The sequence below is a fragment of the Etheostoma spectabile genome, chromosome 22 (assembly GCF_008692095.1).
Source record: "Etheostoma spectabile isolate EspeVRDwgs_2016 chromosome 22, UIUC_Espe_1.0, whole genome shotgun sequence".
Taxonomy (NCBI): domain Eukaryota; kingdom Metazoa; phylum Chordata; class Actinopteri; order Perciformes; family Percidae; genus Etheostoma; species Etheostoma spectabile.
This window is the reverse complement of record NC_045754.1, coordinates 18,913,302-18,939,182: the sequence shown is the minus strand read 5'-3', so window position 1 is coordinate 18,939,182 and position 25,881 is coordinate 18,913,302. Positions and strand designations below refer to the sequence as shown.

Sequence of the window (25,881 nt, the reverse complement as noted above, 5' to 3'; positions counted from 1 at the left end):
CCCCCCCCCCCCCCTCTCTCTTATCCTCCACACCGTTACATGATGACATCCACACATAAGCATTTATAGGCATTAAATACATTATATTTAATCCTTGTCGCCCAGTGCATTGCATTTTTTTAATGACGGTATTGAAACTGATACCATTGCTATTTTTAAGACCCTACGGTATACCATATTACCGCCAAACCCTAATGTGCACGAAAATTATATTGTTACGTGCTTTAAATATCTTTGCTCGCTTAGGAATGTGGCACAAATAAAAATCTATAAATTATGACTGTATGCTCAATGAAGTCCTTGAAAATGAGAAAAAATAGTGCTTGAACAAGTACTTGAAATCCTTTTAGTCTGTCTGAACCTTGCATTCACTTTTTATTTAACCTCCTCTGTCTGCGTTAAAACTGTTGTTGTTAAAATGGATCAACGGTGTACAGATTATAATGCATACAGTTATAAAACAGGAGTTAATTGTGAAAAAAACATTTTAAATAAACTGTACATTTATTGTCCTGTCTCAGCAACTGAGATTATCTAACAAGCTAACGAGTTTGCTAACTGACCGTTCATTTCTTCTATAATTGTTTTTGCAAACAAAAGGGTGTGTGATGGTGAAACTAATACCAGGGGGGAAAACAACAGCAGAGAGAAAATAGTTCCAGGGGCTGTTGTGAATGACTGGCTAGGTAACTTTTGACTGGATGCTTTCCCCTGAGGTGCTGAAGCATTGACGCTGTGCTATTGTGGTAAGTTAGTTTGGTATTACACACTGTAGAGTTTTCGCTTTGTTTCACCTTGAAATGGTCCCAAACTTTGGACACTTTCTGTCATTTTCTCTGGCTTCTCTAGCCCCTCGCTATTTTCTCTCTTCCGTTTTGCAGTCCCTGCATTCTTTGTCACATCACGTGTACACACAACACCATAAGCGTGTTGTGTGACAGTAATAATCATCATAGTTAAATGGATTATACGAAGACTTGATGCTAAACACTTTGCATCAATGTTTTTTAGTAAAGGTAGTACTCAAGTTACTCTAGAAATCCTTCCACAGAAGTGGGACAAAGAACACTAATTCTATGTTTGGGTGTCAATATTTGTGACTCCTAGAAAAAAGGGCCACTTTAAAGCTGCCATTTAGCACTGTTCAGAAATTACAAGGGGAGAAATTCACTGCAGAGGTAGACATGGCATTATCTCCACCCAAAGTGGCACAAACTGACTATTATGCAAAATAGCTTACTTTTTGGGTCAACTCTAGATTACTGTATTTACATTTTTCACCGCAAACACTGGCCCTCTTCATATCCACTCTAATCACTGATCCCTTGTAGACTTTAAATGACGTCACCTGCATGATGTGCCAGAGTTAAAAGGGTGCAAAAGCTCTAAACGCTGTATAAGGAATCAGACAGAACTTTGTCAATTTGCAAACTTGCGCTTTACTGGCCACGGAAACGTTGCCTTAACAAATGTATGAATTCACAGTTTGTTGCTTTCTGTCTGTATGTAGCCCATTAAAACTAAGGAAATCTACATTGATGGATATTGGGACCAAGCCATTTGCTCAGGGAGGAAAAGCGTGTCACTAATAACATTAAAGTTGCTGTCCGTAAGATGTAATTGCAGGTAGGTGTTGACTGTGACGTCGGTAGATGGGCAGCTCTAACCTGTGCGAAGCCTTCACAGGCTCCAGTCCCCGCTGATAACAGTTTAGTCTAAAGACCTCCTTCTTCCACCTCAGGAACATCTCCAAACTCTGTCCCACACTCACTCCAGCAGACGCGGAAAAGCTTGTCAACGCTTTTGTCTCCTCCAGGCTGGACTACTGCAATGCCCTCCCCACTGGGATCCCTGAGAAAAGCCTTCAGAAGCTGCAGTACATCCATAACAGCGCTGCTAGGATCCTGTTGAAGGTGCGCAAACATGACCACATCACCCATTCCTCAAATCACTCCACTGGCTTACTGTCTCACTCAGGATTGAGTACAAGGTCTCCCTCCTTACCCATCAGCGCATCCATGGTGAAGCCCCCCCTTACCTCAAGGAACTCCTCACCCCACAGACCTCAACTCGGACCCTCCGATCTGCCTCAGGGTATCTCCTGAAACTTCCCTGGACAAAGCTCCATACAATGGGAGCTTTCTGCTCAGCTGCTCCCAGACTGTGGAATGCTCTCCCTGACCACCTGAGGACACCACATACTGAGCTCGGCCCTTTTGTGGGTGTGGAAGTTTATTATTTGTTTATTTTTATTTGGACTCAAAGTTGATAGCTCTTCTTCCTCTGTCTGTTGGTCCCCCAGTGTGAGTCAGCAGTAATGAAATGTAGGCACCCGATTAACATACAGTTTCTTTGCATCTTTCCTTTGCAAATTCCCAATTTCCGAGTACAATGGAACGCAACATAATCGGTAGTGACAAGCTCCACCTGGGGCAGACGGGGTAAACCAACCCCTGCAGACTGACGTAAGAAGCATCAGCTCCATTTAAATTTAAATTTAGGGTGGGAAGTCACCACAGACACTGTGTTACTTGGCAAAGCAGAAAATACATGCACTTTCATCAGAGGGTCATAAGCTCAATGAACAATGTTTTAACTTACTTTTTTGAGAGATCGGGTACTTTCTAGACAATTAATCACATGAAAATCTTACGGACAATAATTTTAATGACTGCACATTTAACAATAATGCAACAATTGTGAGTTTCTCATTATGTTAATTCAACATCTGTATGTTGAAGAAAAAAAGAAACCTGTTCCTTTCTTATATATCTTGCCCCAATTATTACCATCTACATGAGCCGTGGATGCATATTGAGTGTTTTTAAATTCCAGTGGATAAAGGAAAAGATACAAATTTAATGTAAGAATAACCTCTGAAAAACATACTTCACAAAGGTGTGCTCACTCTGGAGGATAAGTGGAAGTACCACAAATTTCACTTTTTCTCCTCTCCCTTTCTTTTTCCATCGCTCATCTTCTGCATGGTTGCTTTGTGACTGGCATGTGCTATGATGCCACATGTGTAAAGAAAAATGTCATTGGAGAGTCTGTTCTTCACATTTCTGTTTACCAGCCCCCTGTCATTAGGACACTGCACATGAAAGGCATGACAGATATAATGGAAAAAAAACCTCTGAAATGGAAGATTGAGTTTACCTTCCTCCCCCGTTACCCTTTTGTTTGCCTTCCATTCCTCAAAAGTCAGCGTAATATCCATCTGGCTCTCCCACCTCTGCTGCAACTCCTTCCATCTCAGAGCTTAAAAGACAGAACAAGAAATGATTACCTTTGCCCAGAGATATCGTTCCCTGACTCTAGTGTAAACTCATTTGGAAAGCAGATGCTCATACATCATATTGCACTCACCAGAATATACAACTGCTTACCATGGCACCAGCTGAACCATGAGGTGCAAACTTAGTTTGAAGACTTCTTTCTTTGTTGATGAACCTGCACACTATAGTGTAGTTTAATCTCAGTCCATCTGTGAGGACAGGACATTACACTGGCACATTCCATAGAAGTATGAGTTTCCAAATACCAAAAGTCGTTTATAGAAGTGGCTGATTCCACAGACTGATATAATTCAGAATTTCCCCGGGGCTGGTTTATTAAACTGTAACTGGCGGCCTCTCTACAGTGTTTAATGCACTTGAGAAACAGAGAATTTATAAATGAATTTAAATCATTTGGACTGTAAGAAGCTTCTATTAAAATTAGTGCTGTCAGTTAAACGCGTTGTTAACGGTGTTGACGCAAACCCATTTTAACGGCGTCAATTTTTGTATTGCAAGATTAACATGCTTATTGGCCTTGCAAACTTTGTAGTTTTTTTCAAATGCTGTTGTAACAACTAGTAACGTTAGAAAAACTACAACACCACACCGGATCTAGCTAGAGCAGAAACCAAACAACAGGCACACCGCACACACGCTGTTTGGGCTTGTGAGCCGGCCGTAGAGTAGTAACGTTATGTTTTGAGTGGATGGCGAGTGCGAGACGCTGAAATGGATGCCAAGAAGATTCTGAATGGAAAGTTTACTTTTTAAAAGTTGCCAAGTTGTCGTCGTGAACTGAGCTATCATCACAGCACTTCCAATCTGAAATGCCACTTGATTGCCAACCATGCAGCTGGTGCCAGCATTGACAGCACTAATTAAAATTATTGAAAATGAACACCTACTTTACTATTAAAATAATGTGTTTATAATGTTAGATATGAAGATAAACTACTTTTTTTCCATGGTGTAAAAAAACAGTTTCTCAGTATCCCTTGTAGGACACAGATAACCAACTCAGAATTATAGCCAACTATTTGTAACTATTGGATCCAAATTCTTATTACAAACATTATTGTGTTGGGGATAAAGGAGACATTATTTTATCCTGTATATGCCACCACACTTTTAAGTCATATTTCAGAGGCTCTGTGCCCCTGAGCTACAATACAGATATTTTTAAGCAGGTGGTTGCCAAACTTTTTCTGTAGGGACCTCACTCCCGGCCCCCGTTAGAACTCTGGGCACCCCAGTTTGGGAATCACTAGTTTAGGCTGTTTGTTACATATTATGAAAGCTCTTGTTCTATTTATAGCTAAATATGTAATAACATTAGCTATATACACACCATGCACAACCAAGTGTTGCCTTTGTTTGTTAAAGAACTGTCACAATCCTCTTTTAAATACAAAATTTAGAGGTGATCCTGTTTATATTGACCTTGTTAAAGTTTTTATGTCACCACCATTGTTTTGGCATGACTCAACCCTGTCTTAGCCCAGTGGTCATGGATAGTTTCATCAATTTTATCCCCCAGTAAGTTTCACGCTTTAATTGTTTGAGAATTCTCTTTGGCTGTGCAGAGTAACGGGTGAGGAACGGCACCATCTTGGCTCTTTGAGTAGTGGCGAAGAGGGCCGTACATTATCTTCTGTGGCGGGGCCTGCTGCTGGGCCAGTGAGTGCTGAGACCTGTCTATTCCATATGACCATGTGGTTTAATAAGCAGCACAATTTACTTTAGCATCAGATGAACATTTGCAGGATTAAAAAACATCCTGAAAGCATTGTTATTTAAATTTTAGGAGTAAATTAACAGCATTCTGGAATCAGAGATTCATTGCCCCTTCTGGTTGCATGTCTGTGGCACCTCTGACCAAACAGTGGTCATCGTATAGATCGTATATACACCTCCGCATAACTTGAGAAAAATGGAAGTTACAACACTGGAGGTCAGCAAAAACAAAATGAAATTGTTCTTTAATGTCTTCTTTTCTAATCTCATTTATCTGACATGCTGTATCAAAAGTAATATAGTAACATCAGATATCCTTTGTATACTATCATCTATTACATTGAATGATTCAACATTTCTAAACATTAACTTGAGCAATATCTTAAATCAGTGTATTTTAATGAGAACAGTATTATCCTTAGGAAATATGCATCCACAAAGGGGACTTATTCAAAAGGCCAAACACAGAAGGTCATATATACTGTACTGGATACATGTGTTGTCTAGCGAAATGCAATGAAATGTCATCCATTGAAGCCGAAGGGTACCCACATACATTGCAGCAACACAATGTAGGTATACTATAAAGGAGCAGTGCTGTCCACCTCACTTTAACGAATGCAATTCAATTATGAGACCAAGTCCAGTGTCAACGAAGCCAGAAGTCACAAAGTCTATGGTAGGCTTTAAACCGGAAAATAAAAACTTAATGTTTTAAAAGGAAGTACAAACTTGATGGTTAACACTAAAACCGCCAACGTTGTGATTACATTTTTTTTTAAATTTATTATTTCTTAATTGTTATTCTACAATGTAAAAAGAAACCTAATGTAAGACCAATCAAACCAAACTTTCACTGTAACTAAGACCAAAAGGAAGGAAAGAAAAATGGCAAAACCACAATGATATGGTAATTATTGAAGTCAGTGTGTCATTGCCACAAATGTGCCATGGGACTGTACTGTGCAGTAGTTACATTTCCTCTTTAGCATTCTAGTAAATTGTAATCATTGTTATGATGTTTCTGAGTTATCGCTTTCTTCCCATGATACATTTCTTCACTAATTGCAATGTCTTCCAGGATGACAACGCTTTTATCTACAAGACGTAAATGCAATGAACTGAACAGCATGATAATGATTTGAAAATATACCAATTTATTATTCTCTTAAAGCAGGCATCCAGGCTGAGCATTAGGGGCGATATTTCAGTGAGGTTTAGAGACTTGGCGTGGCACAAAGCATGACGCAATTGTCTTTGCTATTTTAAGACCGACGCAGTTGTTAATTTCCCGTCTCGCACCCATGTGGTTTAAATAGCAAATGCACCTGCCCCCATCTTTGCGCCCATGGGCGTACTGGTCTTACAGGGAGGTGTGTTCAGGTAAATTCCTAGCATATTGCTACCTAGCGGGAGCAGAAATTGATTGCGCCATTGATATACAAAATACACTTCTAAAGTCAATAGTGCAGCATTTCCTTGAATTTTAACAGCACATTATTAAAATGTGCACAGCGCGCCCACAGTATGCTTGTTACACACACACAGGGAAGCGCAGCAGCACACACACATGCAAAATATTACAAATAAAAATATTACAGTGCAAATCTGCCATCATAACACCAGTGTGCCAAAGTACAAACGCATCTGGTTTTTGAAGATGACACTCTGATTGGTTTATTGCATGTTTATGCCCAAAACACACCTGTGTATTAATAAAAACACTAATTACAGCCCTTTTGAGCCATGTTCTAAATCTTCCACAATACTCATGACACACACGATTTCACTGACAATGTACAACAGAGTCAAAGTGACCTGATCCTTGTGTGGGGAAAGAGGGACGAGAGGGTTTAAGGTGGAACATGTCTTGTTAGCCACCTCAATCCTTTTGATAAAAAATGTTTTCGCTGAATTGGAAAGGGTAGAATAATAGTCAGTCAATCTGGCACTGGTAAAAGTATTGATGTCAGTCTTTGTTAGAAAGAAAATAAATATTCCATATCAAAGCTCCACCAACAAGATTGCATGATTAATTGTAAGGCTGTTGCTCTGTATTAAAATTTCACATCACCTTAAATTTGTCAACACATGTCTTGTGAACCTGCTTGCACCATACAACTGTGTTCACAACACACATTTTCACCAGATGTTTTTCCACCAGATGTTATGAGAGGTTTACACAGTCCATAACGTTTTAATAGTCTGGAGATATATTGTGTGAAAATGCCTTGATAGAAGAGTGTTCTACTCATTTTCTTAATAATCTCTAAAATGGGTTGGAAAATTGTAATGGTTGAGAGGTGTGCACTCAGGAGCTTTAATGGTGGAGACAATTTAACCACTGCGCCTCTGATAAGTAAAGGCATATTGACTGACGTTAAAAAAAGGCAGTATTTCAGTGCTTAAAAGACAAAGTTTAGAAAACTTCGCTACGGCCTCTTTTCAGCCTTCCTTGTCTCTGTCTGTCTCTCAGGCTCTGTTAGGGGAATTAAGGGGAATCAGGTGCTTTTTGGAGCCTTTGTAGTCACAAACTAACTTCTCTCCAATCCAGAACCAATGCTCATCTTTACCCCTTCTTGCACCATACTCCCACAAGCTGAAGGAGACTGCTAATCTGTGCAGAACAGTAGACCAAAAGAATACTATTGTTTATATCATTCATTTTTCAAACCCCTTTTGAATGTGGAGGTCACAGTGCTCCTATTCTGGATCAACTGATGTACATTTCCAGGATAAAGCTCTCCACTCAGAAAATTTGGATTGTGCAACAAGGCAGGCCTGCTTGGTTCTTTCGGGAATGATTTGTAAAGATTTACAATGAATATGTTCATAGCATTTACTATCTTACTGGGACGTTTTGAGACCGAGTGATATTGATATTGGCAAAGTACACACGGCGATACACTGGTAAGAGCAAATTAGGTTTAACCGTGTATCCAGCTAATTTAAATAGTTCACGTTACTGTATTGTGTGAATAAACTTCAGTTTATATTGTATGTGGTGTTTTCTTTAGTGGGGTGCAAATGTTCCACCAAAACAAGTTCCACCCCGAGTCTATTTTCAGAGCCACCATCGCTGCATTTGGAGCTTAGTGCCACCCAAGACGATTGTGATTGGTTAAAAGAAATGCAAACAATGCGAGACTACAATGCACCTTGCCGGATACAGTGTTGAGCAGGATTTCTGTTGTTTCATGATTCACAATGTTTATTTTGAGCCTGACTTTTGCTCACCATGAAGTCCTCTTGCAGAGCTGAGGGTTTCTTTTAGAATTTTGACAGAGAGTGAAAGACAAGAAACATGATAGAGGGGCCTACACAGTTTGAGAGAGGACTGCAGCAGCGAATGCAGCAGTGCTTCATTCAAATATTGGTAAAGCAGCAATTTATAGAATTTCTTTGCATCATAAAAAAGCTTTTTAAACTAAGATTTAGTGTGTGCAGTCATTCTGTAGGGAAAGGGCACAGACACATATGTGTGGTCATGGTGGAGATCTTTCGCCCTATGTTATTTTGCTACAAGCTTAACTTGGAGGCATCCTAAACAGAGACTGAATCATTCAACAGACACTGAGTAGGTAGAAAGAGATAAATAAAAAGCAGAGAGCGGGAACTTAATATAAAGGACAACAGAATGATTGAAGGGACCTAGACTTGCAAAGAATTGTCAGTAAAATGATAAAAACTGGTAAAATTAGTGTCCCTTGAAAAGCGTTCTGAACCAGCTGGAAATAAAGGAATCTGAAAGGTTATACAATCACTGGCAGATGGTAAGGCCATGATATGATGGAATTGGTATTAGGAAAAGGTAATATGCCCAACCAATCCCCCTATGCTGGACCCCACAGGCAAATCATTTAAGTGATAGTCAGTTATCTAATCTGTATTCTATATTTCCCATGCATGACTAACTGCTATTAAAAGAGCATGGCTTCCTGCAGGACAGCCCAGTCACAACAGTTTCCTCTAGAGATGTTTTAAATAAGCTCTGCACTTTCTAACTTTAACTACAGCCGTAAGGTCACACCGAGGACCTCTCTTGTCAGTCACAGATCTGTTGGAAAAAAAAGAAAAGAAATTGTGGATACAGAGTTGTTATGAATAAGAAATGATAAATTCATGAAAGATTTAGCTTTGTCTGTACTGAGATTTTAGGTTCTGACTTTGTGTCACTTGCAGTGTACCGTGGCCTTAGTGATGACTTCAGGTTTGGTGGCTGGGCAGCTGAGACGTTTCTCTTTTTGCGCCGTAAGCAAATGTCGTGGTACGTCAGTGGGCAAGCAAGACAAGCTGACAAGGTGAAGGTAAGTCTCTGACTCATATAGCTGCACTGTCACCCACATTGGAAGTAAGCCCTCTCAGAAAGTCAATGGCTCATCATGATTTCCAGTGTACTGTCTCATATTTGACATTTTTGTGAATTCAATTGTAAAAAGAATTATTTAGCACTGACATCAGTCTGCTGGACAAAAAAAAACAGTCCTCGGATCAAACCGTGAGTTGCCAGGGGTTTAGTAAAAAAGAAGTGACTGGGATTGAAGTGTTCCCAGTTATAAGCAGGACAAATCAAGTCAAGGTAAGTTTGTACTGCTCTTCAAAAGATTAGTTGTATTTATGGAAAAATATTAAATGTCATCCATTTTTGTAGTCAGTTGAACCTTTGGTTACTAGTGAAATTACGAGTGAAACTTAAAACAAGTCTGAATACCTAAATGACACGATAGTATTGCCTTCTGTAACGGCCATTGGACATAAAAACCCACGAGTCATTTCTGGAACTGTTCCATAGATTAGGATTTGGAAACTAAAGCTACGTGGTAAAGATTGAAATATCCATGGTTGTAGTTCCTTTTAGAAAACATTTGTTGTCAAGGATAGAGAAAGAGTTGTACATAAAGTCAAACCAAAATTGCAATTCTCTTCACTTTTTGTGTAAAGACATATCCAATCCAATCCAATCCACTTTATTTATATAGCACGATTTTAACAAACACAAGGTTTCCAAAGTGCTGCACAAAATGATAATACAGAATAAATAGATAACACAATAAAAGCACAAATATAATAAGGTATAATAAAATAAAAACAATAAAATGCACTGCCGGCATGTGGTAAAGGTATACACATAAAATCATCACTCTACCTGGTGTTGAAAGCCAAAGAAAAGAGGTGGGTTTTAAGAAGAGTTTTAAAATGAGACAGAGAGGAGGCCTGTCTGATGTGCAGAGGCAGCCCATTCCAAAGTTTTGGAGCTGCAACGGCAAACGCACGGTCCCCCCTGAGCTTAAGCCTAGCTTTAGGCACCGTCAGGAGCAGCTGGTCAGCTGACCTGAGAGATCGGCTAGGGTTGTAGGGGTGCAGCAGCTCAGAGAGGTAAGGGGGGGCAAGGCCATTCAAGGCTTTAAAAGCAATAAAAAGAATTTTAAAATGAATCCTAAAATTGACGGGCAGCCAGTGGAGTGAAGCTAAAATAGGTGAAATGTGCTCATACTTGCTAGCGCCTGTTAAAAGACGTGCAGCAGCATTTTGTACAAGCTGAAGACGAGCAATGGAGGACCCGCTAGCCCCCATATGTACTTCAATAGTAAACAAATAAGTATAATATTTCTCAATAGAGGATAAAATCATTTTTGGACCTATCTGTAGAAACAGCATCCAAGCTTCTAACGTCTAGATGGGCGTTTCCCATAGTAGCGGTTGACCATATGTTAGTCTTTGTTCATGTTAAATACCTGCTGAGAAGCAACCTGCTTACTACTACATATCACAAATCATGATTAGGGGATAATAAAAAACCCAGCTCTAATTGTTTATCGGGGCATTACCATTATCAGTATAAAGGCCACTGAAAATTTACTGCTACATTGTCTACATTCAATTATGTTGAAAGCTCGATAATAAAAGAAGATATCTGCCATCTGCTAAATGTGGCGCCTACTGAAAGAATGGCTGCGTTCATGAAGAGAAATCCATTATCGAGTATAAGCTGTATTTTCTATCTTGAGTGATGTACTTGCAAATTAGAGCACTTCAGAGGATGCAATGAGACATGAATATACACTCTTTAGTAGTTAAGCCATTGCTTTTCCATAAATGTAGCATTATATTCACCACTGTTGACATACTAGGGCACACCTCCGTGTTGTAGGAATGAGATGTGTTGATGCAACATTCCTGAGCCTTCACCTTCTCAGCAGGTGTTTATTTTCTTTAATTATAATCACGCGGATATGAAGTGAATAGAATTGAATAAACAAAGCCTTGAGCCAAAGCGTGGATTCTATTTACAGTGGATAATTGGTATGGGTATGTCTAGACTCTAGACTATTAGACACAGCTTAGCCGACCACGCTGCCGCTGATACCATTGCTCGTATTAATCTGAGCAAATAATAAAACGGAGAATGAAAAATGCACCTGAGGTAAATCTGTGGATTCTCTCTGAGAATAATAAGTGGAAAACACAGATGACAATCACGCTGCAGTGGTGCATCAAAGAAAGTGCGTGGGTCACGCACTGATATTCATCACATCTGTTTAAAGATAGATGGATCCCCCATCATTTTCTCTCAATTCTGTCTCCCTTGTTTGTGAGAAGGACATATTGTGCGTGGCATACATACACAAGTGTGTGCTGTTATGTAAGCTTTGTCATTGTCCTGTTAAGCCACATCTGCCCGTAATCTTTCCATATGTTCCCCATTTTTCTTTCTTGTTCTTTACCAAGTAAAAAAATGTACCAATAGTCCAATATTAGTGATTGGATGTGTTAACTTCTCTTCTATGACATGAAAATATTGTGCCAACCTGGTCTTATGAAATTTTGGAATTTGGAGGGTGGTGTCTTTTTCTGCTCATTTTGAACAGAAGAATGGAATTATAAGGAATATTAGGGCTGCACGATTATGGCCAAAAATGATAATCGCGATTATTTTGATCAATATTGAGATCACGCTTAATTATCACGATTATTTGTTGATTTTAACCAAAACTAATTTTACTGTCACATATTATAACTGCTCTCACATCCATATTGTGTTACATTCCGGCCCACCGGCTAATACATCCATGTTGTGCTACATTCCTCTTATGTTGAAGTTATACGTTGTATGCCCGTTATCTACCGGACAAAATATCACAGATGTTGGTACCTCATTACGGTGCCACTTAAATGTTTGCGTTGCTCCCTGATGCTTCAAAACAGCTGTTAGAGGCAACAGAAACATCGCTGCATGTCAGTCACGCTAGTAAACACTAACAACACGTTACACAGCAGGTAACGTTAACGTTAGCTACAGTAGTAACTGGATTAACAAGGCTAAACTAGTACAACAGTGGGACGTACTGAGCCAGGTCTCCACGCTAACTTTTTGCCTTGGTTGCCCTGGTGCGCCTAACTTTTTTTATTTAGGTGCACCCAAATTTTTCCTTACGTCACCAATAATGCCACAATTTCAAGGTCTGAGACCTGACATTTCATAACTCAAAGTTTTATAGCTGGGCCCCCCTTGCTGTCGCATGTCACATTATCAGACTGTGGTTTATGGCGCGGTAGATTGGCTTTGAAAAAAAGAAGAAAAAAAAACGGAGTGTTCTATGAACGGAACGTTGCATTTAAAATATCGCTTGATCATGTAAATTTGATCTTGGAAAGCCAAAATCATGATTGTGATTACAATTTTATTAATTGTGCAGCCCTAAGGAATAGAATACACAGTATGTATATCTGCTCTACCTGAAGGCATTTGCACACAAAGTCTGTATTTGTAAAAATTTTATTTCATGTATTTTTATGAAATTGTCATCCGATGAAAATGCTTTGTGCTTTGTGCTATGAAATCAGCTCATTAGATGCCTTTTTGGATGATAAAGTTGGAGTGTATGGTGGCTCTGAGTGGTCAGACAACTCTCTAAAAAAGTGCAGAAAATCAAACCTATTTGTTCATGGACCAAAGTTACTGATTCTGTGTGTAAAGATTTACACAACATGAGGTTGTATTTATTTTAACACTAGAACCGCAATAGCCAACCCCATTGAACGTTATAATGAACGTTACGATAAAACCGAAATGGAATTAATTTCCCTCCTGCCCTAAATACCTATTGTGCCCATTCCTTTATTGTCATAATGATAAAATAGCTTATAGAAAAAAACAATATATACAGAAACTTTACTGTGGGCCTACACTAAGGTATGTAGGCCCACAGTAAAATGTGTAAAATATCAGAAATGAAAGTGGAACTAATCACACTTTCTGTCTGGCTATAAAAGTTGTGTCTTGACAGAGGAGTCCTGTGTGTGCTCTATACGATATATTACTATCAGGAATGTTATTTATGGGACTCACTTGAACAAAACATTTATGATTCTAAATTGTACTATTTTTATAGGTTGGTGTAAAAACAGTTTGCAAAATTTGAACATCAGGTTTAATTTTGTTTACTTTGAAAATATTGTGCCTTAGAGGGCTGATGTTTAAACTCTTGCATGTTAACCTCCATCATTCTGAGTGCTGAGAACAGTTTTCTGGTCTCACTTTTTATTTTCCTCATCTCACTGCCTTTCCAACAGTTTCTCTGTTGAAGGTGAGAAGTGTGTGAAAGCTTGAAGGCTGTCACAGCCTCAGTCTGGACCTCCCAGAGGGCCAACCCCTGTGACAGGTGACGTGGCTTCACTGCCATCACAGCCAGTTTGGGACTCTGCTTATTGACCCTGTATATCTTAGTGGGCTTTAACATGTTGGTTTTGAATGGTGTGGTTTAAAGTTTTGGCTGCCTGCAGACTTGGCTGAGTAACCACAAAGCTTGTTCATTTCCCTAAGGGAATGGTTTCTAATGGATCAATTGTTAAAGAGCCATATTAAGCTGTAGATGGACTGGTAGGATCAGTTTATGTTAGAGATGCACCAAACCCAGAGTTTGGGTTCGGGTTGGGCCGAACTTTGGGCTTTTTGACGGAGTTTGTGTACTTCCGAACTTTAGAATTTTTTTCCACTTAACTGAACGCTATCAAGGGGAAGTAACAAGAGGCAAAACTCGAGAAAAAGAGGCTAACATGGTGTTGAGTTTCTGCTCTTGTCAAAGAGTATGTAAGTAACAAGAGCCAAAGCTCCATTGCAACAAACGCACCCATGACTGAACTGCAGCTCCACCATCTTGGACCAAACGCAACTCAACGCTCCATTGAGTTTAGCTTCTGGTTCTGCTCTTTGAGCGCTACGCTGGTCGACGTAAGGATGCCACTGTTGATTACAGGCCATAAAATCACAAATCTAAAAAGCTAATATTCTGGATCTTGAGATAGGATAAACAATGGCTTTGTCAAAAATAGTTTGTTGCCTGGCATAATGTTGCCTATTCTTTTTGTTACAGTTAAAATAAAAATGAAAAATGCACTGCTGTGGACATTGTTTACTTCATTAATGTGTTTACTGTGTTAATGGACTGAGGATGGGAGTAGGGTTTGGTTTGGGATTTGGCAGAATCTTAACCAGTGGGTTCTTTATTCGGTAAAACCCCAGGAATCTACGTTCGGTGCATCCCTTGTTTAAGGGATTTACAATTTATCTAGTTTGTTTAATTTCGTGTGGGTACTGAGGAAAACGGAACTACAAAAATACACGGCTCTGTTTTATAATGAAATATGTCAGAATTCTGTATATTTTCTGCAAAGTAAAATTTGCAATAATGCTTCTAAACAGTTACATTTTCATCAACCTTCTCTCGTGTCCTTTTCATTGAACATTGGACTTAGCTCTAAAACAGCATATGTAAAAAAAAACATAGAATGGATTCTTTAAAACACCACTTGCAAATCTGTCCCATACCATCCACTCTGTATCCCTAAAACCCAAAGCAGTGGCGGCTGGTTTTGCTTTGCCTTCAAGGGTCCAGTAACATAAGCAGTCACTTGGAGGGGATGAGGAAGCTGTTTTTAATGATCCCCAGGGACTAACCAATATATTTACCATAATCCCAAGCCTGGGGAAGCATAAACTTCTTATCACCTCCATCTTCCCTCCCTACTGCAGATAGAGATCAGCGCCTATTATAAACCTCATAAAGCACCAGGCGTTAAGATGAATCCCTCCCTCTCTCTCTCTCTCTCTGTACTGAATGACTCATACAAACCATAGGAAACACTGCTTTGTAGCTTGGTGTGTCTGATTAATGTTTTTTCACACCATTTGTTTTTTCAGAGACATAATGATAATGATGTTGAAAAAAAGTACTTTCACATGTTGCTAGATGTAGCATTTAAAAACCATCATGCTCAATTTAAATATAATACATTTTACTAAGCAAATAAAAACATGTTATAAAATGCCTCTCTGTGTTGTGGAAAACGATATTGCTGCTTCATGTTGAGGGACTCTGAAAGTTGCTTTATTTTCAGTTATTTACTAAAAAATTGTTTATTTCATTTCTTTCAAAAGTTAAATTTACTTATTTCCCCTTGAATAACATCAGCCCCTTCCTGTTGTGTAGAGTACCACTGTTGAAACGGTTGGAAAGGTGTATAAACATCTTGGCTACTACCACTGGGTTTGAGCCAGAGTTAGAAATGATGATTTTGTTGTCAGAGAACATGCTGAGATGTAGTAATAAGCCTGATTTGCATATTCACTTCACTTCACTTCTTCTGTATGACATTGTGGTCATGTTGGTAAAATGTATGTTATATTTGCAATCAATGGCAAGTGATGTATCCATCCCTCCAACGTCTTATTCAGTTGATATTTGAGTTGTGGTAGCTGTTGCAGGTTGCAGTTAACCTAATGTTTGTCATGTTTAAAAAATATATATTTTAGTCATTTTACAACAACCTGTATAGCTGTGTCAATCTCAGGATTTTTCTGACACAGGGTGAGGCTCTGATTGGCTTGTTTTTCCAACCATGGAAACCATTGATAATAACTTTTCCACTAGGCTTGTCGCTGTAGTCAGTGTTACCAGTGTTACACGGTGTCTTGCCATATGCCGATTACATGACTTGTGTTATGCAGTAACGACACGCATCTTTCAGAGCTGATGTCATAAAGATTTGCTGGCAATAACGCCATAGTGGCTTGCGAAGTAGAATTTAGCTAGTAGTCCATTTTTGAGTTTTGGAACTACTTTGTTAAATTATCATCTTTGATTCCCTACCTTCCACACACACACTTTCCCCCATTTTAAAGCCTTTGCATTCAGGCCTTCATTTCCATTTGTGGTATGAGTCATTCATCGCTGGTCTCGGGCCATCATTCTGTCATTTCTATCTGCCTTACAGCAATGAATGAATACCAGCCACTGTCTGCTCTGATGGACCACTCGGTTGTACTTGCACTGCCTCACTTTCATGCTCAATTACTGTGACCTCACTTTACATAATTACATAAGTAATTCAGTAATTACCTAGATATGTGTCATTTACTTCATCCAGACAATAACTGATCTTGACTTCCTGTACTGTTCATACACTATCATCTACATATGCTTTGTAAACTGTTACATAGTGTGTGACCAGGGCATTTCAACAGGTGACAGGAGGGCGGAGTGGAATATTACCAGGTCAGGGCCAGTCATCAGAACATGATGTGGCCAAATTAAGTTTCTTCAGAAAATAGTAATTGGGTTATACTTAGGTTTGTACAAGGAGGAGAATGTTTCACTTCCGGGGGGGGAATTGTTGGTCCACCATATTGGCAGATCAAGCAAATTAATCCCTTCTTTATTCTTAATCCCTTTCCTTATCATAAGATTATGAAAATCCAGATCCCTCCCTCCTCTCAGATATTAAATTGCACCCATAATATAACTCCTGGCTTAAAGAGAAAAAGAGGACATAAAAAAACACAGTCCATGCCTTCAGCGCTTGCAGATCGTGGCTCAAGTGCTCTTTGTTTTGATTTTCTTTCAGTAATTTCTAATTCCTCCACTCTATGAGCCTAGTCCACTGCGCCTTGAATAATGTCAGGGGGCAGCCAGGCTTTGGTATTCAGTAGTTCACATTCTGCTTAAACTGAAGCAAATTGGGAAAAAATTGCTTTCAAATGCACTTTCATTCCTGTGTGTGTGGGAGAGGTTTAGACAGGGTTATTTTCTCAGCAGAGGGCATTTTGGCTCTGAAAAGACGTCAGCCTCTCTTACTCTAGCCACTGTGTGTGTGTGTGTGTGTGTGTGTGTGTGTGTGTGTGTGTGTGTGTGTGTGTGTGTGTGTGTGTGTGTGGTGTGTGTGTGTGTGTTAACTAGTCATTGCAAGTTCATGTAGACATTTCAAATATTTAATGTCAACTTTTGCCTTGCTTTTTTTGTCACACATACACAGCATATTTATTTTATACACATTTGTCAATTATCCTGCATGTATCCTGCATCTTTCACTACGAGTGTTCTGCTGATGAACTTAGACTTTGTAAAAGTGATGATCTTTGTCTTTTCTGTCACAATGCCATTGCTTGTGCTGCTAATGCTACTGTGACCACAGTACATAGCAGTCAGTTAGTTTTTTAAAGTTTTTTTTAGTTTTGTGCAATGCCATTTTTACCAATGCCAATACATGTCTGCTGCCACATGGGGATGTTAGGAATAATTAGCTGAATAATTATGCCAGTAAACATATTCAAATCTAAATTTTTTAGATAAAGGATTCAGTGTAAGCTCGACAATAGCTCTTGGCGTGTGTGTTTTTCCATTGGATTTCTGATTTCTAGACCCTCCAGCTATGACTAATACTGTTTGTTAGAATAACATTTTTGCTCTATTGTTACTTGACAACTCAAGCACACAAGACTTCAAACCATTTAGCTTTCAATGGAACTGAACCTGGATCTTAAAAGAAATGGATGTCACACCAGTGGCTTTTTACTGTAGACAGCCCGTTGGCACCTTAGTGACAAAGAAACAGGCTGTATGTCAAATCATGTGAGCACATCCTCTGCCACCTTTTGATCTTGGGTTAATTACGTGTTTGACTCTTTATAGAGGGCAAACAAGAGGGAACTGCAGTACCTGCCATTGGTGGCATGGGGCAGCTCTATGAAAATACTGCATCATTAGCACATTATTGGTGTGTCTAAATGCCAAATAGGACTCTGAACTATTAGGAAACAGCCTCCATGCACAAGCCACAGGCTCTTATTTTGTGTCAGTCCGCCTTGACCGCTCTGAAAGTCACACCAGAGATCGTTATTAACCTTCTGCAGGAAGTGGAGTCCACGTGTTTCTGCGTGCTCGGGTGTGCTCATGCTTCTGTTTGTGTGTTGCTCATATGTATGCACAATGAGAGAGAGAGAGACAGAAAGAGAGAAAGGGAAAGAGGGGGGGGAGTAAAAAGAAATGGAGTGTACTCATAAATCAAGTCAAGGTCCAGCCAGTTGCCCCCGCTGCTGCAATTTTTTTCTCCTCCGTGTTTCCCGACATTTGACGCTTCCATCTTGTGCTCTTTTAATCTCATCAACCTCAACAACTTCGGTAGTGGGCGGCGGTGCTTGGCGGCGGGCTGTCCGCTGTTTCAGATGAGGTCTGTCGATATCTCTCATCAAACAGGAGCTGATCAAAGGCCTGCCTGTGCCCATGCAGGCGGAAGGATTAAGCCACATCATGCACAACCTCCTTGACAAAAAAAAGCCTCTCCACACGAATAAAGAGATTAAGTCAAGAGTGAAATCTAATTCAAGGGGAATTGTTAAAAGCGGGGGCTCCAAGTCGTGCTCTACACCTGACTAGATCTGTGTGAGTGTGATGCATTTGTAAGCTCTGTTAGAAGCTGATGTTTTCTCAATGAACCCACTCACCAAATACAACAAAATCAATTTGATTTGTTTTCAGTGTAACGTAACAATGTAACAGTGCACCGTCAACACCAAATGCTTCTCTGTCCTAAAGAATACAATTTAAAAGAAAACTAATTGTAAAAGTTTGACAAAATTCAAATTAAAGTTACTATAATTTGCAGCAATGTAAAAATGACTCTGCATCAACGACGTTAAGCTTTTTAAAGTTGTAATATAGGAAGTTGTCCTTGGAGCCCTTCCAACAATGGCCGACCATGGCTCTCTTAGGACCAATCAAAACATTATCATTACAGGGCCAATCAGCAGGTGGGATTAGTGAGGCTTCGATCCAAGGACTGGGCTTTGCTTTCTCTGATCCACTCCTCACAAAGTATTAACAGGCTTTGAATTGCCAACCATGTTCCTGTACAATACCACCCTAATGTTGTACTGCAATGCCTTTTCACACAGTAGTTTGATTGCAACGTGAATGTTTCTATAGACCAACCATTGCACTGGAGACATTGGTTTAAATGCCCTGGTATAGATTAACTGTTGATCTGTATTGGTGGTTTGTTGTTCCACAAATGTATTATCCTCTTTTAATGCCATAGATAAACACAGGCCATCGCCAGGGTAGTAGAGGGGAGTAAACCCACTTAACCACAATGCACTCACCTTAGTGATTTGTTTTATAGACTCAATTGACTTCTTTAGTCTGTTTTAAATCGTAAAAGGTGTCAGTTTTCCAATTCATGTAAGAACAAACAAATGTAGGTAGTTGTTTGTGTTACAACAATCGCCTGGTTGCAGTAGTAAAAGCATCTGAAAGATAATAAGGCTGAATCTCATTTTCATCTTTCATCTTACCCCTACCCCTTACCCCTTCACTTAGTTTTGCGCGTTCACGTGAGACTAAGGGCTGCCCCAATACTCATTTTGATTGAGGGTTAGGGCCGAGATGAAGTGGTGTATGGCCCTTATAATCTAGGGAGCTGACTTGTAAACAAGGGGTAGCCACATACATTGCGCAACTAGCAACAAGGGCTGCCGCATTGAGTAGAAAGACCCATAAATGTAAGTATTTTCGGCTTAAATAACTGATTTAGAAATTATGACAGTCTTGTTTTGTGCTCTACACAGTCCTGTACATATATACTTGCAACCGTGTTTTTAGTTGATACTTAAAATCGCTAGCTTGCTATGCTAATTGCTAACCGCTAACATTAACATTACATTGCTGATTTGCACAACAGTCCCGCATTTTTCTGCCTTGAATGGACTCCATGGTCCTCCAGGAGGACACCCGGCAGCTGATTCACTTTTGGGCTGAAAATGAGCAGAAGTTTCTTTCCGTTCATTATTGTGTTGGTACTGTATTATTGTTATCATTTGTAATTAATTCCTGAGGGAATTTAATTTATTGAATGAATCAGTTTCAACATGTCTGTCAGTGGCTTGTTGATCTTTACATTGTTAGTTAATTTACTATCCTGACCTGGGACACATTCATACGGTTTGATAAAGGGCTTATTGGACTTTAACTTATCATTGCACTTATAATATCAAGCGTAGTTGTTCTCAATTTAAGTCATCCTGGACGTCTCATCTCCAGTTTTTGTTCAGTGTGTTTGTGTGTGTGCGCATGTTTCTGTGTGTGTGTGTGTGTGTGTGTGTGTGTGTGTGTGTGTGTGTGCGTGCGTCAGTTGTAGGGGATACTTAGCAGCCCCGCCCGCTGCAGCGACATCAAAGTGAAAAATCATTACAGCGTACATAGATGTTAAAATGTTTACAGGTTGGCAGGACAGTCGGACATGTTTTGCACGGTCTTTCGCTGTACGTTTTGTTGGTAAATGTGAGATGTTCGAGTCACACACTTCTCGGTAAACAAGGAAATGAATAGTACGTGTGTTACGTCAACCCATTCTCACTCCCGCTTGGTCATTGTCTCTCAGAGTCACATTCTGATACAAAGTCTGGCATGTGGGACTGCTGGGATTGGTTGAAATCGCTGGAAACTCCAGTTATTGGTCAAATTTGGGAAAAAGTTGCGGCAAATTGTCAAAATTGCAAGTCACATCAAAGTCACGGTGATTGGTTGAATTTGCATGAATTGGTGAGAATTGGTTGGGCGTAGGGGTGATCCGAGTATCCGGCTGAAACGAGTATCCGGTACGGATAAAGCACTTTTGCCGAGTACAAGTATTATACGAGTAATATGAGTCAATATCCGTGCTCGGATTGAATACAACTCCTCAACTGGCCGCGCAGCGTTCTGTGATAATCACAGCGCCCAGATTTCTGGTGAACGTGGGGTTTGTAGTCCTTACATAGTAACCAGTACATTTCTGGTGAACGTGGGGTTTGTAGTCCTTACATAGTAACCAGTAGATTTCTGGTGAACGTGGGTTTCAGACATGCTGCTTGGTTTAAATCTCTGCCATTGGAGATTTTTTTTTTTTTACTGTCAGCTGCCCCCCGCCCCCTCTCTCTCTGTGTCTCTCTCTTACTCACACACACACACACACACACACACACACACACACACACACCTTGTGTGGAAATAAAAAAAATAAAAAAATAAAAAGAACCCCCCAAAAAAATCACACTGATCATAAAAAAATAAAAAGTTAAAAAAAGAAAGTTATATTGAGTATGAAAACTCTTGTTCATTACATTTTACTTCATAATTGTAACCGCATGTGTTGTATTCATTGTTGCAAAACGTTCTGTATATAGTTTGTTTGTTACCATGACAACACCATTGATCTGAAGCTCGATGCTGTCATGTAAATAGTTTTCTAATCAGCAATAAATATAAAATTTTTTGATCAACTCATATCAATTGCATGCTTAAATAACATACCGGTTAAAGCCCCGCACATTTCAAGACAACCCGACCCACTTCCGGGTTAAATCTGACCACTTCCGGTTTAGGCCCCGCCCAGTCCGAGTACGGATCCGGATACAGATAATTCATGTGGTAAACAGATACAGATACAGATAATGCTGTACTCGCTCATCCCTAGTTGGGCGGCATCTTTGAAGTAGTGATGGGCAAATGAAGCTTTGGTTAAGCACTGAACTGTTTAGAGGAATTTTTTTGAAAATGGGTTCATTACTAGAAGATTCAGTAACAGCGACCTTGCCTGGTGTAGTGCTAAGGCTGCATCTAAATTATCCCCACAAGATAGCGGACAGGAGGCTTTTAGGCTAGTGATACACATGTAGGGTATACTAACAATGGGATGTCATTCTTTTTAAAATAAAGATTGATGAATTTGTGTATTGTATTATTGGGAATTAGGGAAAGAGTGCTTGGGGATAAAGAGGATGTGCTGGGAAAATATGGCACTAGTTGAGTGTGCTAAAAACAGTTTAGCCAGTATAAAAAGGTATGGGTACACATTTTTGTGATTTACACCAGTGGGTTGTCAGATTTTTCCAGATGTGGATCCGTCATGTACCGCTGTACCTCCACTGTAGCATCCACCGTGGCATTTCTGGATATTCTTGCTTCAGGAGCATCTCTGTCCAGAGATTCACAAAGGTTAATATCTGAAAAACAAACATGACGGGAATCAGAACTGGAAGGTTTCAATTTTTATTTTTATTTTTATCCGTTTTTACTTTTGACATTGCTTGTAGATACTGGAATTTCAAAATTAGCTGGACCTGTTTAAGATGATGTGGAAGGTTGTTCTTTAGCAGGTGGTGTGTTTCTTAATAATTCTGAACATTGTAAAGTGAGTCATTTTACAGCTGCTTGTGCATTTGATTGATTGTAACCAATTGATTTGAATCTAGGATCCAGCAGAGTGGAATGGGTTAATGCTGTTTGGTTCTTTTCTACATTGCCAAGTTTGTTTTGCATCATTATGAACATGTTCTCTTCCAGTTGTTTGGCTGTGGTTTGACTTGTTTTCCCCATTGAATCAAACAAGTATAGCATAAGCATTTTGATCATTGAGATGATCTTTGACCCAGAGACTCTCTTTTCCTCAGATAGTTCTACTGTGGCCTGGTAGAAAGGGGCAAGCAATTTCAGGCATGCAGAGACGGTGTCATGGTCCTCTGAGGACAGAGACCACACATCAATCCTGAGTGTTGCAAGAGCTGCCCCCACTGATTGTCTCTCCTCAAAAAGGCGCTGAAGCATTTGAAAAGTGCTATTCCAATGTGTGTCCACCTCCTGAATAAGCGTCATGACTGGACGCTGCATTTGCTCTCACACTTCTCTTAGCTTCTTCTTGGCTGTGGTGCTGGTCTTAAAATATGTTGATGGGCAAGGAAGGTGGTATGTCTGCTACGCCAGGAGTTGAATCCAGGCTGTTTTTAACCACTAAGTTAAGAGCATGTGCAAAGCAAACCACATGGCGAAGATTTAAATTTCTCACAGAGGCAACCATATTGGCTCCAGCCTCATTCACAATGGAGGGGACTTTGGTTTCAATGCCCCATTCCTCCATGAGTGACCACTGTGCAGCTGAGATGTTCCATTTCTGCTATATGAGCCTAAGGGAGAGGCAGCACTCCCAAAAGAACTGTGACCAGCTTTAAAGAGTCATCCACATAATGGCAGGTGACTGCTAGACATACATATTAATATTATTAATATACATATTAATGGAGGTCCACACATCAGCAGTCAGGCTCAAAGCTTCTACCTTATGCATGACAACCCTGGCCTTCATCTTCTCCTCCGCATGCTTCTGGACCACCATGTTCTTCAGAGACCGTCTAGATGGTAGAGTGTATGTGGTAAGGTGACCAGATTTCTCAGACAAAATCCGGGGACATTTTCAGCTCAGAAGTGTATTTACCTCCAAAACAAGTAATGTTTTTATTTTTGTAAAACTTAAAACGGGGACACTAGACCTAGAGCTGTTCTTATTAGGGGCTGAGCCCCCCCCCCCCCAGGTATGATCCTAAACCCACCCCTGCTGCTACTTCCTACTCCACTCCACTACACCTATAGAAAGTCCTAATATTTCAAGATAAAAAATCCATCCTTATACTTCAAGATAAAAAGTCCTAATATTTCAAGATAGAAAGTCTTAATATTTCAAGATAGAAAGTCTCAATATTTCATAATGTTGTAATGTTTACTGAACTACTGACAGCTTTTGCTTTACTGCTCAAGGCTTGTTTCTGCAACAGCTCACTGAGAATCAGATACAATAAAAACTACTGAGGACATATTTTCCTTTGACAGTGATGCATATTAAACGAGATCGCTGCAATGTAGCCTAAGTTAATAGGATAATTGTCCAGCTTGTATTTACGTTCATAAAAGTGCTTGTTTAGCTGCTAACAGACTCAGATTAATATTCTAAGTGTCTGACAACATTATGGAAAAGATTTCTAAGGAGTTCGACCTTTCTGTTAAAGATTAAGATCCTTTTTAAAACATAAAAGTCCGTGGAATTCCTTTCGCTAAACGCACCAGACTCCATGTAAATAATCAGTGATTTTAGCATCGTAACACACGGCTTCTAAAACCTCTCTGAGCACCGCTGGCTCTGGCTGCCTGGAGTCTGCGTGTGTTGGGTGTGCGATTATCGGCTACGTTTTGTCAGTTTTTTCTTTCTTTCATTCCAATTTCGGGTCCGTCAGTCACAGTGAAAACCGGGGACAGATCCAGCCGGGGACAGGTAGCCAAAATCGGGGACTGTCCCCGGAAACCGGGGACGTCTGGTCACCCTAGTATGTGGGATCCAGCAGAGCCACAAAGTCCTTGAAACCACTGTCGTCCACGATGGATAAAGGCTGCAGGTCTTTCACAGTCATACTCACAAGAGCCTCATCCAGCTCTTGCTTTCGGTCCACTAAAACAAACAAATAAATAAAATTAACAAAATATATGTATTATTATATAAAATATGATTTATGTAACATTACAGGCCTAGCAGTCATGGAATAACATATTAAGAGAGTATTCAGTAGTGTGTCTAATAATAAAACATATACCTTACCATGACGTGTTCCCCTGATTTACAGCAGCACTATGCTTTGCCGTGAAGTGTCTATTCATGGATGAAGTATGTCCATGGTGCTTCAGTTCAGCAGAACACACCAAGCACCTTACCTATAGAGATATTTTTCATTATTATTTACAAATAAAAAAGCATTTATTCAACGAGCCTAATGGCTACACTAATCACATAGGCCTATATAAAGTAGTTTTTTTATGTTTTTATACTGACTTGGAACAGCTAATACTATAGGCTACTGATATTTACAGTTCTTTAACTTTACTTTTAGCCTAATATTTAATAATATTAGGTGGCGCTGCAAACTACTCAGCTGAATTATTCAGAGAATGAAGAAGTTGCTGCTTCGGACGTCATGTGTCACATGATTTTCCCGTACCAAAGCAAATTTTTTTAGCAGTGGTTCAAATGGGATCGTAGTTAATGGTTTGAAGCACGTATCGAAGCTTCACTGTCAGACTGCCATCACTACTTTGAAGCTGTACCTCTTTGATGTGAACAAAATACAAAAAAGGTCAAAAGTATTGTTGTTTAATTAGGTTAATAAAGAGCACATAGCCTTAATTTGGCTGCATTGATGTAGTTTTTGACAGATCACATGAAACATTACCGCTCCCATACATGTTTTGACATTGTTTTAGAATGGCTGCTTTTGTTATTTTTGATATTTATTATTAGGTTGAATTAAGTGTCCCAATAGCATCCCAGGATCCAAATGTTTGCTCCCCAATAACATATTGCGTTGTGTATGATGACTGACAATATGTATTAATGTACTAAGGTTTTATAGGGCAATTAGTATGTTTACCTAGGTGTCTTTGTGTGCCAATCCTATTCAAAACCACTCCAAGGGTTAATCACTAAAATTGGTGAAGTTCAATTTTGTATAGAAAATGAGGGGTGGACATGCATATGTCCAACAACTTATCGAAATGTATATAAATCTCTCTTTCCTACCATCTGTAGCATATGTCATTTGGGTGAATTTACAACGATTTACATCTGTCTAGCATAGCTGAAATGGAGTTCTGCAGTCCTCTGGCCCTCTGCAGATCATGCCACTCTCCCGAGCAGAGACGATCTGGGATTATGCACAGTTGTACATTATTTATTA

The 25,881-nt window shown here is 39.6% G+C and overlaps 1 protein-coding gene across 1 annotated transcript in view; it reads left to right on the top strand.

Annotated features, from left to right (window-relative positions):
• Window positions 1-25,881, top strand: part of ntng1a (netrin g1a) — a 271,523-nt gene that overhangs the window by 45,289 nt on the left and 200,353 nt on the right. The window contains exon 2 of the mRNA XM_032503682.1: window positions 9,198-9,322. The gene's annotated coding sequence lies outside the window, so the exon portion shown is untranslated. The remainder of the gene's footprint in view (window positions 1-9,197; window positions 9,323-25,881) is intronic.